Below are 14440 nucleotides of genomic sequence, written 5' to 3'. Positions count from 1 at the left end.
TTAAAAAAAGAAATCAAAATATAGATAAAGTGCAATGGTTATCATAAAATTTTACTTTCAGAGTGGTTATTTGTATTTTATAACTGAAACACTTTCCATGACTGATCAAGTGCTTCCCAGTCTCTAGTGAGCCAAGATAAACTGTCTGCAGAAAATCTGGTTATGAATTCATCAAAGAGAAATTTCTTAGGCAAACTGGAGCAGTGGATAGGGAATTGGTGGAGATCATAATAGGCCCTGTACTGAGTTCTGTGATATTTCAACAAAATGAATGAAATGCAAACTAGTGTCTCTAGTCATCAAATTTTTAATTAGTTCTAAAAATGAGACAATATATGTGCATATCAGGCCAACGTTTTGTGCTGACAGTAGTTCTTTTAGTGGTAAACTTCCCACTCAAAGAGAATCCAACAGTCCCTAAAGGAAAGGGTCACCCACATTTCTCTTAAACAGGGAAACATACTTTCAAGGCCAGTATCTTTTTATGTAAATCATTAAGAAACAAAAAAAGAAAAAAATAAAGTAATACATTTCAAAATAGAGAAATATGTTTTAAGTTAGTTTTGCCACCCTCCAATCTCAACTTAAGATATTTTCAGAAACATTAACTTCTTTTCTATTTTAACTTAATATTTTATTTTCAAAGAGACTTACTAACTGATACATAAAGTCTTATGATATTGGATCCAGGTTACTACAGGAAAGACTCTGAGGTAGTAGGACTTAGCAGGAAAAAATAACAGATGATCATAGCTACCTGTGTTATTTAAAAAATTGCTTCTTTAAATGTGACCAGCTCATTAATATTAACATTGGTTTTTTTGTATTCCTGGCTGCTTTTCCGGGGTATCAGTTAGTTTTGCAGGCTGCTTTTCTTTGCTCCTTTATGAAAGCGGGTAAAGGGATTCAGTGTAGGAAACTATTCAAAAGAAATCTAAAACCTGAAACTTTTTTACTTCCTTAAATTAGAGCTACAGCACACCTCATAGACTTAATACATGAGGAAAAGAGTGTCCAGGTCAGGCAACTGCATGTTTTCCAATCCTGATAACATGCAGAGTGGTATCAAGACTCTCAATGTGAAAATTACCTTAGAAAAACTTATTTTTATGCAGAAAACAATTTTTAGAATATTATTTCATCCTGAATAATACTTTCAGATGTCCAAATTACCTTTTACTCATGGTTATGCTGCAAAAAGAAAAATTACAAGACGTTTGGCTACATCTTAGTTTTCGCATATGCAACACATATCGTTGCATTCACATGCGGTAGAGATCTTCAATAAAATATTGAAATGAAAATCATCTGCCAATGATGGCCTATTTGTGCCTAAATCTAATCTATAAATTGCTTATGTCCTGCTTCTGAGGTGCAGCATACTTTCTCATAAATCGGGGGAAGTTTATCCTTTGAGAAGATGGATCAAGAGATGACAAGCTGTGGACCAGTTGGGAGCTCAGGAGTCCAGAGGAGGGGATTTTAAATGTGGATGGCAGGGGATCTCGTTCTGCTGTGGGTCTGCAGAATGTCTTGAAGTGGTTTTCAATGTTTTGGGTTTGACAGACCCAAAGTGTGTTTTGCTAAGCACTTTTCTCTTCATTTTAAGCCCATGTGTATTATAAAGGAAATTTAATCCGTATGTTTTTGATTCCTTTACACTTAACTCATCAAAATGTTGTTTTGTAAGAGCTATTTGATGTCCAAGAGGCTTTGAGTCTTTTTATAACTTTTAAAAGCTTTTCTCCCTCCTTAGAAACAGGAAGTTGTGTTTTTCTGAGAGTAAACGAACTAAAAAATCCTAGAGGCTAGAGTTGGTTAGAAGACTTTAAACCTAGGCTAAAAGTTAAAATTAATAAAACAGGAGACACATATCATACTCACTAGGCGCTTGGTTCGTTCTAAGCATTTTTGGTGTTTCAATTTATTTAATTCTTGCAACTACCATGTATGGTGGGTGCTGTTACTATCTCTATTTTAAAAAAGAAGTTATGTCACCTGCCCCAGACTTACACAGCTCATAGGGGTGGAGCTGGATTTGAAACCAGGCAGGCTGGGCCCCTGTGTCTAAACATTTAACCACTATACTGTACTTCCTGTTTCCATAGTGTTACCCTGTGACTTAAGAATTTTGGACACTCCTTAAAATTAGTTATGTACCAATACTGTACTAGATACTGAGAAGGTCATGTTCTTGCCCCTAAGAGGGTTTATTCTGTAATGGGCACACATAGACAAAAACAAAACAAAATAAACAAACAAAACAAAAACCAAAAACGCTAAATGAAATACTGCATGTTTCTTCCATGTCATTTATTCATTCAACACACTTTTATAAGGTATCTACTGATGTCAGGCTCTCGCCTGCTCATTAGTGAGAGCAGTCCTGGAGCTTGTATCCTCATGGATAACGGTTATTGTATTTCATCCCCCACCCCTTAGAGCAGAAATGGGGGAAATGGGCAAAATTCCTGGGTTGCTTCTGATATTTCCAACAGTGACAGAAGGTAAGGAGGCAGCGGGGATGACTTGCAGCCTCCCTCCCTCTCTTGTCCAGCCTGTGTTCTTGGCAGAATGCATTTCCTGTGGAAACTAGGGAGCATTTACAGGCTCCAGCTCTGCTCTTTAGGTGCCACTGGATATTTTCTTCCAAGCACAGCTCTTCCTTTCCTTAACGATGTTAAGAAACTAGTATTCCTGTTTGTAAGATACAGATTTTATCCTCAAAAGTCTTAGTTAAATTGAAGAATACCCGGAAAACCTTTAGAGAAGGCTTTTTCACATTCATTAGTATAAATTGGTATGGTTTACTGCATCTGAATTATGAACAAAAGATTATAGCAAAAACTCCTAGGGGCAAGACGGGAATAAAGATGCAGACCTACTAGAGAATGGACTTGAGGATATGGGGAGGGGGAAGGGTAAGTTGGGACAAAGTGAGAGAGTGGCATGGACATATATACACTACCAAATGTAAAACCAATAGCTAATGGGAAGCAGCCACATAGCACAGGGAGATCAGCTCGGTGGTTTGTGACCACCTAGAGGGGTGGGATTGGGAGGGTGGGAGGGAGGGAGATGCAAGAGGAAGGAAATATGGGGACATATGTATATGTATAACTGATTCACTTTGTTATAAAGCAGAAACTAACACACCATTGTAAAGCAATTATACTCCAATAAAGATGTTAAAAAAAAAGATTATAGCAAGAACTTGAAGTGTTAAGTTATCTCATTAGGTTAATATTTATTTGAATCTTTATGGGTGTTTTTTCATCACAAAAGTAATACAAGTGTATTAAAAACAATTTGGAATGCAGAATCAAGTTAAAAAATGAAAATCTACCCACAAACACAAGTACAGCTGACATTCTGTTGGTTATAGATGTGTAGTTTAGTATTTTTAAGTGGCTATAATTGTATTGCTTTTAGTTATACACTTACTTTTTTGAAAGCTTTTTTTCTCATTAAAAGCAAAGAAATACCATGTTTTATCTTTTAAAATGAAATATCACAATAGAATTTGAAACCTTGAATTTGACTTTCCTTTAAACTTGAAGAAGTATACATTTACTTAAAGAGAAGTCCACTTAAGATGCTCCCTGGGTAATCAGAATGACCAAGGCATGGCTCCCAATAGAGGGAAGTCACCCAGGGAAGTGTAGGCTGAAACATGGAGGGGCTGTGTGGTGTGGTAAGGTGAAGTCACTCAAAATGATATCCTTTCCTCAGGAAATGTGCCTTGGATTCCAAATAAAAATTCTTCTAAAATTAGATGGAAGAGTTTAGAAAGAACAAATACTACCAGGTGTATAAGACCCGAAAAGTGGCTGGAAATAATAAAAATTTGTCAAGCCTATTACAAAGTTGTGCTTTTTTCTCAAGTGCTCAAAAGAAGTCTTAGATTAACTGTATTTTGCGAAAATTATTTTTCTCATCAATATTGTTTGTAAGAATGAACACCTTTAAAAGATTTAACCTTTAAAAGCCTCTAAAACATTTATATAAAGTAAGCTTTAATACAAAATAAGCCTAGACACAAGTTGAAAGTGTTAAAAACTGTCAATTACCTCAAAGAAAAGATAAAGCATAATCGTACTTTCATTTGTATTGAAAAGTAATATAGAAACATACTAAATAAAAATCAATATGTTGAAAAAAGACTTATGTTTTCAATTTTTCCATGAAATCCCTCCAAGCAGCCAGAATGCACATTTCATATAATTTTCCAGGTTTTGTCCCTAAGTCCCTCTTGGCTTTGAGAATTTTATTCAGATGTCAAGGGAATTAAGAAAAACAAAATTTCTTTGAAGAAGAAAAAGGAAATCCTTGAGCCACGTATGTTTCAACCTTTGAATTATCTTGTTCAAATAATTACTTTTTCTCAGGTTTATTACAGTTTTTCATTTGTCTTCTCACATTTTTATCGTAAAATACTTTGTTGTCCTTTATTATATTACTTTTTAAGTTTAAAAATTTCAGTCTCTATCAAAAACAAACAAACAAAAATAAAAAACCCATACAGATACCAGTTCTAATGGGCTAAACTTCAAATAGCAACGTCAGACTTGCCATGACATCTGTTGCTGACTGTCCAAAATCGGTGGCGGGAATTGAAACGATTCAGTTTGCCAAAATAATAATCTGATTCTACAGCTAACTGATGCAGTCTGGTTTACCAAACTCTGAGTCCTATGTCTCCATTAGGGTGGAGAAAGACAGTTATCACAGGTCCCTGCTTTGTCTCATCTTTGTTTTCATACTGTGACCCTGCCTTCTCTCTGCTCAGGAAAGGAAGGACAGAGAGAGCTGGAAAGGTACAGAGGGACTGAGGGGAATTAAGCCCAGGAGCATCGTCCTCTATACTGTATCACCAATATATGAAACTGAATATCCACTGCAGACCTCTTTAGATCTGAATGGATTCCTAGTTTATCTAACTCCCACGCCAGAGGCAACTTAGTCTATCCTGAAATGTGGCTCACAAAACAGTCTTATTTGAAAAGAAAGAAAAAGATGGGAAAAGCGAGAAAAAATTCAGATTTCCTAATCTGAGAACTAATTGCCAAAGATATTGCACAGCTCATCTGGAAGGACAACGTCAGGTTAAATTAAGTAAAACCACTTTATTCCCCACAAGTTAAAAATATGAAGCTCAGGTTTTACAGAATTCTTTTATAATGTATTCTGCTATTTTTCTGGCTTTGATTTAAATTAATATAGTCAGGAAAGCATTTAGAGAGATGAGGTTATGTCAATTTTTGTACTTCCAACTTTTGCTCAGGTTTTTAATCAGAAACTGGATAGTTTGGGGAACCTGTCATTTTCCACATAGAAAAATGTTTGTGTTTGTGTGTGTGTGTGTGTGTGTGTGTGTGTGTGTGTGTGTGTATTCAAGAAATACTCCAATACACAACCTGAACTGGATTGGTCATGTCTGGAGTACCTAGAACCTTTTGCTTTGAGTCTAGACGCTCAGGTAACTGATTCAGCCAATGAGTGAAAATAACAGTAAGGACATGGCTCTTTAGTTGCACGCTAGTTATGTGTGCAGTTACTGCCTTTGAGGGTTGAACTTTCCAAAGGAATCCTGGGAATTTAAAAGAATTCCCAAAGAACTTGATAATGTGCTTTTCCAACTTCCAAAGGCAATGGATTCCCTACATATATATTTCCTATTTCCTCTTCTTCTCCCTCTGCCCTCCTCCTCCACTTTCTCCTACTTCTCATTCTCCTCCTTCAGTTTCTTTATCTCTCACTTTTGACAGTCACACATCATAAGTCTGCTTACTTATGACTATCCTACAAAATATAAACAGCAAGTGTACAAGAATACAGTGACAGAAATGCAGGACTTCAACATAAAAATCAATTCAAATGAGCTCTTTCCCTCATTGAATCAGGAGAACAATTGTTAAAATAAGAGGCAATTATGTGGAGAAGCAAGAGTGGAACTAGGTAATGAGAAGATAAAGGACACATGAGAGGTGACAAGTCCAATTAGGGAAATGGGGGAAAGCCTTCTTGAATTTGGGTTTTGGATCATTGAATCACAAGGTGGCTCTTACCTTCTCTCAGCCATGGTTAGGGTTACAACACCTCCTATAAGTCTTTCACTTCAGTAGAAACAGGGCAGGAAGTTTCGAGGCTGGAAATTAGATGGGTGCAGCCAGGGTACCTGAAGTTTTAGGGAATCTATGAGAAAATCACCTCACAGTGATGCTGAAAGAACTAACTGCAGGGTCCTTAACTATTACTCCTTTTCCTATAGTTGTTCCTCTGGGCTGGGCCTGTAACAGACCTTTGATTCCTGCCTTATGCAAGTTGTAACTGGTTTAGTAGTAGAGGGAGAGGAGGATGAGAATGAAGCCAGCAGAGAGGCTGGGCCGGGGCACTTTCTTAGTGCTCTTAGAAAACGAGGGTATGGACCACAAAAACAGCATCCTGCCTGGGTAGAGGGTGCGGAGGGTGGAGCCACCGATGGGAGCATCTCAGAGGGGAGAAGGCATCTAACTGGAGACAGAAGATGATGCACATGGCATGCAGGCCAGGGCTGCTGAAATGAAAGAGAGGGAAAGCCACTCAGCAGAAATGTTGCAAAGGCAGGGGGAAGGGAAAGAAGAAAACATAGTGAACATTTGAAGATTACTTATTTTGTGTTAAGCTCCATCGCAGGCACTAGAAAGATAAGTCATTGAACCATTACAAAACTTGACAAGAAAGGGAGTTTTCATTCCCATTCCATAGATTTCCATATCTGAGGAGTCTAGATTTCTAATAGATTTACAAATAATGAATTTTGGAGACCTCTATTTATTTATTTTTTTTGTGGTGCGCGGACCTCTCACTGTTGTGGCCTCTCCCGTTGCGGAGCACAGGCTCCGGACGCACAGGCTCAGCGGCCGTGGCTCACGGGCCCAGCCGCTCCGCGGCATGTGGGATCTTCCTGGACCGGGGCACGAAACCACGTCCCCTGCATCGGCAGGCAGACACTCAACCACTGTGCCGCCAGGGAAGCCCAGAGACCTTTAATAATTGGAACAAGAGAAGAGGTTAGATTAGAACCCAGGCTGCTTATTATCATCATTATTAGGCTGCTTCAAGCTGCTGTCTCACAGTTTCCTGTTTCTCTATTCTTTCTCTTTTTCCTTTTTTTAGTTTCTTCTCTGTGTGTTTCAATTTGGATAGTTTCTATTGCCCTGTCTTCAAGTTTACTAACCTTTTCTTCTACACTGTCTAATCTGCTTTTAGTCCCATCCAGTCATTTTCAGCTCAGAATTTCAATTTTGGGTGGGTTTTTTTTTTCTAATCTTTCATGTCTCTCCTTATCATGCTTATGTTTTCCTCCACTTTCTTGGACATATGGAATATATTTATAATAAACATTTTAATGTCTTTGCCTACTAATTATGTCATCTATATAATTTCTGAGTCTATTTCTATTGACTGATTTTTCTTTGAATTATGAGTTACATTCTTTGGCTTCTTTTCATGTTTGGTAATTTTTTATTGCATGCCAGATATTGTGACCTAGTTGGGTGCTGGATATTTTTCTATTTCTTTAAATATGCTTGAGCTTTGTTCTAGAATGCAATTAAGTTCCTTGGCAACAATTTGATCCTTTCAAGGCATGCTGTTAGGCTTTGTTAGCTGGGGGAAAAGTAGCATTTAGTCTAGAGCTAATTTTTCCCCACTACTGAGGCAATACCTTTCTGAGTACTCTACCTGAGTCCTTATATATTCTGAAGATTTTTCCATGGCTGATGGGAACATAAACTCTTCCCAATCTTGGATGAGCTCTAAGTATTGTTCTGCCTGTTTCTTTCCTGCAAGTCTTTCCCCAGTATCAGGCAGCTTTCTCACACATATGCTGACCAGAGTTCAGCTGAGAGCCCTGGGGAACTCTGTGTAGTTTCTCTCTCTCTTTCTCTCTCTCTCTCTCCATCTCTATCTCTAACTTTATCTCTCTCCCTCTCTGCAGCTCTCTCCTTTCCATGAAATGTATTCACTCCTTTCCATGAAGCTCTGTCCTTGCTAGTACTCTACTCTTCAAATCCTAGCTGTTTTGTGTCCCTGAATTCTCAAGCCTGTATCTTTAGCTCGGGGAATCTGATGGGCTCTGTCTGAGTCTCCCCTCCCTTCCCTATGGCCTGGAAACTCTCCATAAACTCTCTTTCAGTCTCCTGTTATTCCATCCAGTGCAGGGCTCACCACATTTGTTTTCTTTTCACCAAAGATCACTGTCATGTACTGCCTGCTGTCCAGTGTCTGAAAACCATTAATATGTAAGTTATGTTCAGTTTTCTAATTGCTTAAAGAGGAAGGTCTCTGTTCCTTCATCTTGACCAGAAGTGGTAGTTGCTTCATTAATCTTGGGTAGTCATTTGCTCCTTCCTTCCATCCTTTCCTGTCTATGGTCCTTTCCTACTTACTTTATCTGTGACTGACTAAGATGTCTTAAGAGCTACCTGCTTACTTTTTAGATGTACACACTCATATTATAAGCAGAATACTTTAAAAAAATGTTCTTCTTATTATACAAGTACTACATGTTTATTTGGAAAAAAGTAGAAAATAAGCAAAAATCACCTTTAAGTCTTCTACATTGAGGTTATTATTCTGACATTGACATTTCCTGATAGACTGACATATGCAGCAAAAGAGAGTTCTATTTAGAACAAAAACTTACTACTCACTCCAGTTTGGGGAGGAGCAATGCCATCTCAGAGCTAGGGGATTCTTTTATTGGGAAACACCATCATGTTTCTCGGTGGAATTTTCTGATGAGGTCTCATGAGCATGTCATAGGCAAGTAGGTGAGAAAAGAGAGGACTGAATTTTTCTTCCTAATAAAAAGGCAAATCTGTGGTGTTCCAGAGGAAAGTGGAGAAGAGGAAGAGAAAATAGAAGGCTTTAAAAAAAAGAAGCCTATGATGAAGGTAATAAACGGTGGTCTAAGGAGAGAAATTTCCTGTGGCCAGAAATTGTTTAATGAATTTTTAGAATATATATCTAATATTTAGTCATTGCTATTTGTTTTGTGCCAACATTTCTAAAATTTTAACCACAGTCTGCTTACGCTTTCGGTGCTTTGGGGGAATTTATTCCTTCACCAGATATTTTCTGAGCCTCTACTCTGTGCCAGGTACCATTCTGGCATTCTGGGTACTTGGGATACAACAGAGATCCCTGTCCTTTGGAGCTTGCTTTTGGATAAGGATCAAACAGTATAAAAGGAAAATAATAAATAGGTAATTTTTATAAAGTTTTATAAAGTAAGAAGTGCTATAGAAAAAAAGAAAAAGTAGAACAGAAGTGTGGATAGGCAGGGGGTGAAGGGGGTAGTTTACGATTTTAAATAGGATGATTAAGATAAGCAAAGACTTGAAGAAGATGGGGGAGCTAACCACGTGGATCTTTGAGGGAAGAGTGATCTCAGCAGAGGGAATAGCCAATGCTAAGGTCTTCAGGCAGAAACTGCTTTTTGTGTTAAGGACAGCAAGGTGACCAGCATACTGTTTCATTACTCATAATCAGAAAAAGAAAATAGACATGTATACGTTCAATCCAGGTGTGCTTCAGTAAGTCCATAAATTTTAGAAAAAAGAGAGGTATTTTCATCTAGGAGCAAAAGCAAGAAATCCAAGTAGCTGTTGCCTGGGGGGAATGAGGTAGGATGGCTATCAGCAACGAAATAGTAAAAATGGCTCCAAGATGCCAATAAGATATTTCTCAAATGTACTCAGATTTGTTATTGATACTATCTTAGTAGTTAATCTCTCTCTCTCTTTTTTTTTACAGTGAATTCTGGCTAAAAGTTTTCTTTTCTTTTCTCTTCTTTTCATTGGAGTATAATTGCTTTACAATATCATGTTAGTTTCTGCTGTACAATGAGTTGTTAATCGTATAGTTGTTTGGTCCAAGCCCCTGTCTGCCTCTGCAGTATAGAGGTCCTTTGTAACTTTTTGTCCCTCTTCTTTTTTTCCCCCTTCCTTCTGATGACAGGCTCTTCCCATTGTGAGCACATCAGCCAACAGGCCTCAACTACCTCTAACCCTGGAGTAGGGGCCATGGGTCAGGCTGAGAATCAGAGTATTTCAAACTCTTGGCCACAGCAGTTGGTTCTGGGATGGGCAAGTTACACGATCCAGACAGATTTGGGTTCTTCTGAGAAATGATGTGGATACTGGGAGATTACACTCCTTTTTAGGAACACTGGCTACAAATATGTTATGAGCCTGGTAGATGTTTTCCTGACTTGGAAAGTCTTCTTAATGAAAAGCGGAACTGAGAAGGGAGAACCAGAGGGAAAGAGACACACGGAAGGAGAAAGAAACAGAGACAGGAACAGAGACAAACATACAGACAGAGACAGACTAATGACATTGAAACCTTGAATCCAGCCATGCTGGAGGTCAGCACTGCCCCCTTGGATTACTCATTATGTGAGCTAATAAATTTCCTGCTTAAACCAGTTTGAATTGGAACTTGAGTTGCAAGTTCCATCACCAAAAAATCCTATTGCATGACAACTCTTGCCCTCTCTGAACTTTCCCCAGAGTGTTTCTGGGAGTCCCAGGAGGGGTCTCACATGCCTCTAGAATTGGTCTGGGTTTTCCCTCTCTGTTGCCACATTTTCAGCCGTGGCTCAGAAGAGGTTCTGCTACTCCCAGAGTGAGCTAAGCCTGAAATCTGCCAGCCAGTGTGTCATTGTCTCTGCAGAGCAGAGTCCCCTTCACAGGCTGAGAATTCCTGCTGACTGTTCCGGGCAGTTGCTGAATGTAAAGAAGCCTCCATCTATGTTTTCATTTAGAAATCCCAAAGCAAGGTGAGCCCGAGGCGTGACTAAGTAGAGTGGCGACCGTGCTGTCAGTGGCCACATTCACCCACGTTCAGAGAGCCTGAGCCAGGCTCCATATTTGGGGCCCTCTTCCCTGTAACTTCGGGCTCCACTAGAGCGCAGCTCATGTGCAAGTTTCCTTCCCCTATAAGGGGACAAGCCTCAGGCACCCTGACTCCCCCCACCTCCATTGCTATTTGGCTCTCAACTGTCTTCTTAAATTCAGCTGACATGTCTGTATAGATGCAGCCATTGACACTGTTCTGATTCTGTTTAGTTTGTGTTTTTCCCAAGAGGTATCTCATTCCTGAGCAATTCTGATACAATCGGTTAGGGAGAGGGCCACTGTGGGTGGGGCTGGTGTAGTCACTTACCACTTCCTTGTGATTTTCAGACCTTGATTCTGGTTCAATGGGAACAGTCAGCTACATACAATATGGCATGAATTTTGATTGCTGAGCTTGAATAGCACTGAATTGATCAGCCTGCCACGTAGGCGGATATTTGTTTTTGAGCCAAGACTATAACGACAGACTGTTTAAAAATAAAAAAAACAAAAACAGTCTTAAAGAAACTGATGTATTGGTGACTTGTCAAGCTATAGCAGCATTTTCACAAAATAATCAGCCTTATGATAATTAATATTGTAACAGGCATATTCAGCATTTCTTTAGGGCAGACACTATGATAGCTACCTTCTTACTCTGATTTGATTTGGAGAGGAGCTATGCAATGCACTTGCTAAATTTGCAAGCAAAATCTGGGAGCAGGGGTTGAATAAAACCTTTGGTAAATCTATGAAGCTGCCGAAAAGTTTTCCATTCAATGAGGTCAACTTCAGGATTATGTATCTTGTTTGAAGGTCTGGGGAGTAGTTGATGAATCAAACACCACAGCACATATACAAGGGTATGGCTGTGAAGAGAGTGGTGGCTATTAGGATAACGCCCCCATGCTTTTTTATGGAGAATCAGCATTTGACACTGTTAGACATTTAATTTAGAAGCCTAAAGAAGACCAGAGTTGAGACAAACATAAAGTATTTAAGCATTTTTTTTCCTGTAAGCTTGGAAGATTGTGCTTTCAAGTTGCTGGATAAAGACAAAACCTTAGAAGTAACCAGCAAAACCCAAACACCCATAATCACTTAACACACTTGGAACATCCCAGTGAAACAAACACGCCATGCAGGATTTGTGACCGTATCTCTTGCTTATCCTTTCTTGTACCTTGTGATGTTTCCATCCATCTCTCTCAAGCCTACTTGGTGGATCTCAGAAGAGCCCTCTTGCTCTGCAGTGAATCTGGCATTACCACTGTCCAAGTCTTCAGGCGCAGTCCCGGCTCTAGGGTACCATACCATGATTGGTGTGACCCACTTTGGCATCGTGTAGCTGACCCAGCAAAAATGGATTCCAGCATCTAAGGGAAGTCTCTGCCCCTTACTCTTGCTTCCGTCTCCTGCCGCGCACTCCAAAACATGTTGAAATGCTAAAAGAATGCAAAAGAACAAATGGGAACTTAAAATGAAAAGAGTTACTTGATAGACTTTGTTTTCCTTTCATAGCACGGTGTGTTGAAGCGGACCTGATTTCTGAGTCACTGAGTGCACAGTTCGGCACCCTGTAGTGGAAAAAGATCCATGATTTCTCAGTCGTCCTGACTGGCCAAGAGAACTGCCTCTGGCCACTGATGCCCTGTGATGGGAACATTCGGGCCAAGCCTCTGGTACTCTGGTGGTGGTGTTGGAGTACGAGCCACACCAACTGGATCTGTGCAGCCACTTTTTGTTGAAATTGCGGTGCAGAACTTAAATAGAATCCTTCCTAAACCTAAGGCCCAGTTCCTCATTGCAAAGTTCGCTGTCCTCAGAGATGAAATACCCATCTTTGTTAAGGTTTGCCAGTGTTAAAATTTTTTCAGGGACTTCCCTGGTGGCGCAGTGGTTAAGAATCTGCCTGCCAGTGTTCGATCCCTGGTCCAGGAAGATCCTACATGCCGCAGAGCAACTAAGCCCGTGCGCCACAACTACTGAGCCCACAGGCCGCAACTACTGAAACCCGTGCGCCTGGAGCCTGTGCTCCACAACAAGAGAAGCTCCCACTCACCGCAACTAGAGAAAGTCCATGTGCAGCAATGAAGACCCAATGCAGCAGCCAAAAATAAATAAAGTTAAACATTTTTTCAATATTTTATTCATACTTTTATTAAGTAATATGAGTTATATGAAAAAGGACCAACACCTAGAGGAATGGAAATACCACAGAGGTGAAAAATCATCGCCTAAACATTTGTACTGTTCTCCAAATGGTGGCAAAGGAGGGAGGTAAGCACGTAGGACACTAGGGAATTCCTTACTTTTTTCTTTGTGGAGTTTTTGGCTTTTGCCACGAGCTTCCTTTAACTTTAACTTTAACAACTAGAAAACATCACCCTTCCCTTGGTTTTCTTTTCCTCTTCTTTTCACCAGGAATCTGTAGACAAGGATTTTTTTTCCTCTTTTAATCAAACATTCCTCTCAGAATCAGGGCCCTTTTCCAGGGTGGGCAGATACCTTCTCAACAGGCTGTAGCTCCTTACTATTTTCTGTTTCTGTGTGAATCGTCGATTCTCGTGATTATTTTCACAACCAGAAGAGTCTTAGATGCTCGTTACGGATTTTTCAGAAGGTAATTTGTGGGGCAACTGTGACTTGTAATAGCACAGATCCAGCCCACGTGCTGCCACTTGCCGTCACTGTCCACGGCAGACATTACTAACCCATTGTGGCATATGCCTTCCCATAGATTTGAGTGTCCTTCAGAATCTTTCTCAGTGGCATGCTCCAGACAGCTACTACCAATCAGAACTGGTACATGAAAGGACTCTTTTTTGCCAGCCTTTGGCTCCAGTGTTTCTTGTCAGTCTCTGCAGAGTTGCCGAATCTGGTTCTTCAGGATGGAAGGAGGTGAACAGGGATTCCCCCGGCTGGAAGGTACTTCAAAAATACTTATTTCCTGAGCCTCCTGAATCAAAGCAGCACCTGGCTTTAGGGATTCTGCAAGAATAACATCTGGGGAAGTCATTTCCAGCCATAGGGAATTCCAGTTCCAAGTAGCCAGGAGAAGGCAACCAGCATGAGAATCTGATAGACGCTGCTATCACGGAGGGCTCTGACTTCTTGTTTAACTAAGCATCACCGCTTCTCTCCACTCTTGGAAGGACTCTGGGTATAACTCTGTCCTGAGATGTCCCTGCCACAACAACCTGAGTTTACAGAAGAGGATAGTAAGCTGAGAAGTAGCAAAACAGGCTAGAGCTGCCTTTCAGAATAAAAGAGGAAGCACGAGGGAGCCAGACAGCAGGGAAAACCTCATTAATGGCAATTCATTCATAAAATACCTTTCATCATTTGGACAAGGCAGGGACTTCAGTTCATTTCTGTACTATCTATGAAGAATTGTAGGTAAATTAGGAGGACAAATAAGATCATGCTGCGTAAGAGAACAAATTGCTTTGCACAGAGAAACCCATGTTATTGAATATAACTGAGAACATAAAAATTGCATTTTATTTAAAATGTTCTTTAATTCAGACTTTTTTTTTTTTATGGTATGCGGG

At 39.8% G+C, this 14440-nt stretch overlaps 1 protein-coding gene across 1 annotated transcript in view; it reads right to left on the bottom strand.

The window, feature by feature from the left end:
• The window catches only part of CEP162 (centrosomal protein 162), a 156953-nt gene extending 144656 nt beyond the window's left edge, over nt 1-12297 (bottom strand). The window contains exon 1 of the mRNA XM_049695336.1: nt 12287-12297. The gene's annotated coding sequence lies outside the window, so the exon portion shown is untranslated. The remainder of the gene's footprint in view (nt 1-12286) is intronic.
• Nucleotides 12298-14440: the final 2143 nt, after the last annotated feature.

The sequence above is a fragment of the Orcinus orca genome, chromosome 12, assembly GCF_937001465.1.
Source record: "Orcinus orca chromosome 12, mOrcOrc1.1, whole genome shotgun sequence".
Classification (NCBI taxonomy): Eukaryota; Metazoa; Chordata; class Mammalia; order Artiodactyla; family Delphinidae; genus Orcinus; species Orcinus orca.
The sequence above is the reverse complement of the archived record's forward strand: the minus strand, read 5'-3'. Positions and strand labels throughout refer to the sequence as shown.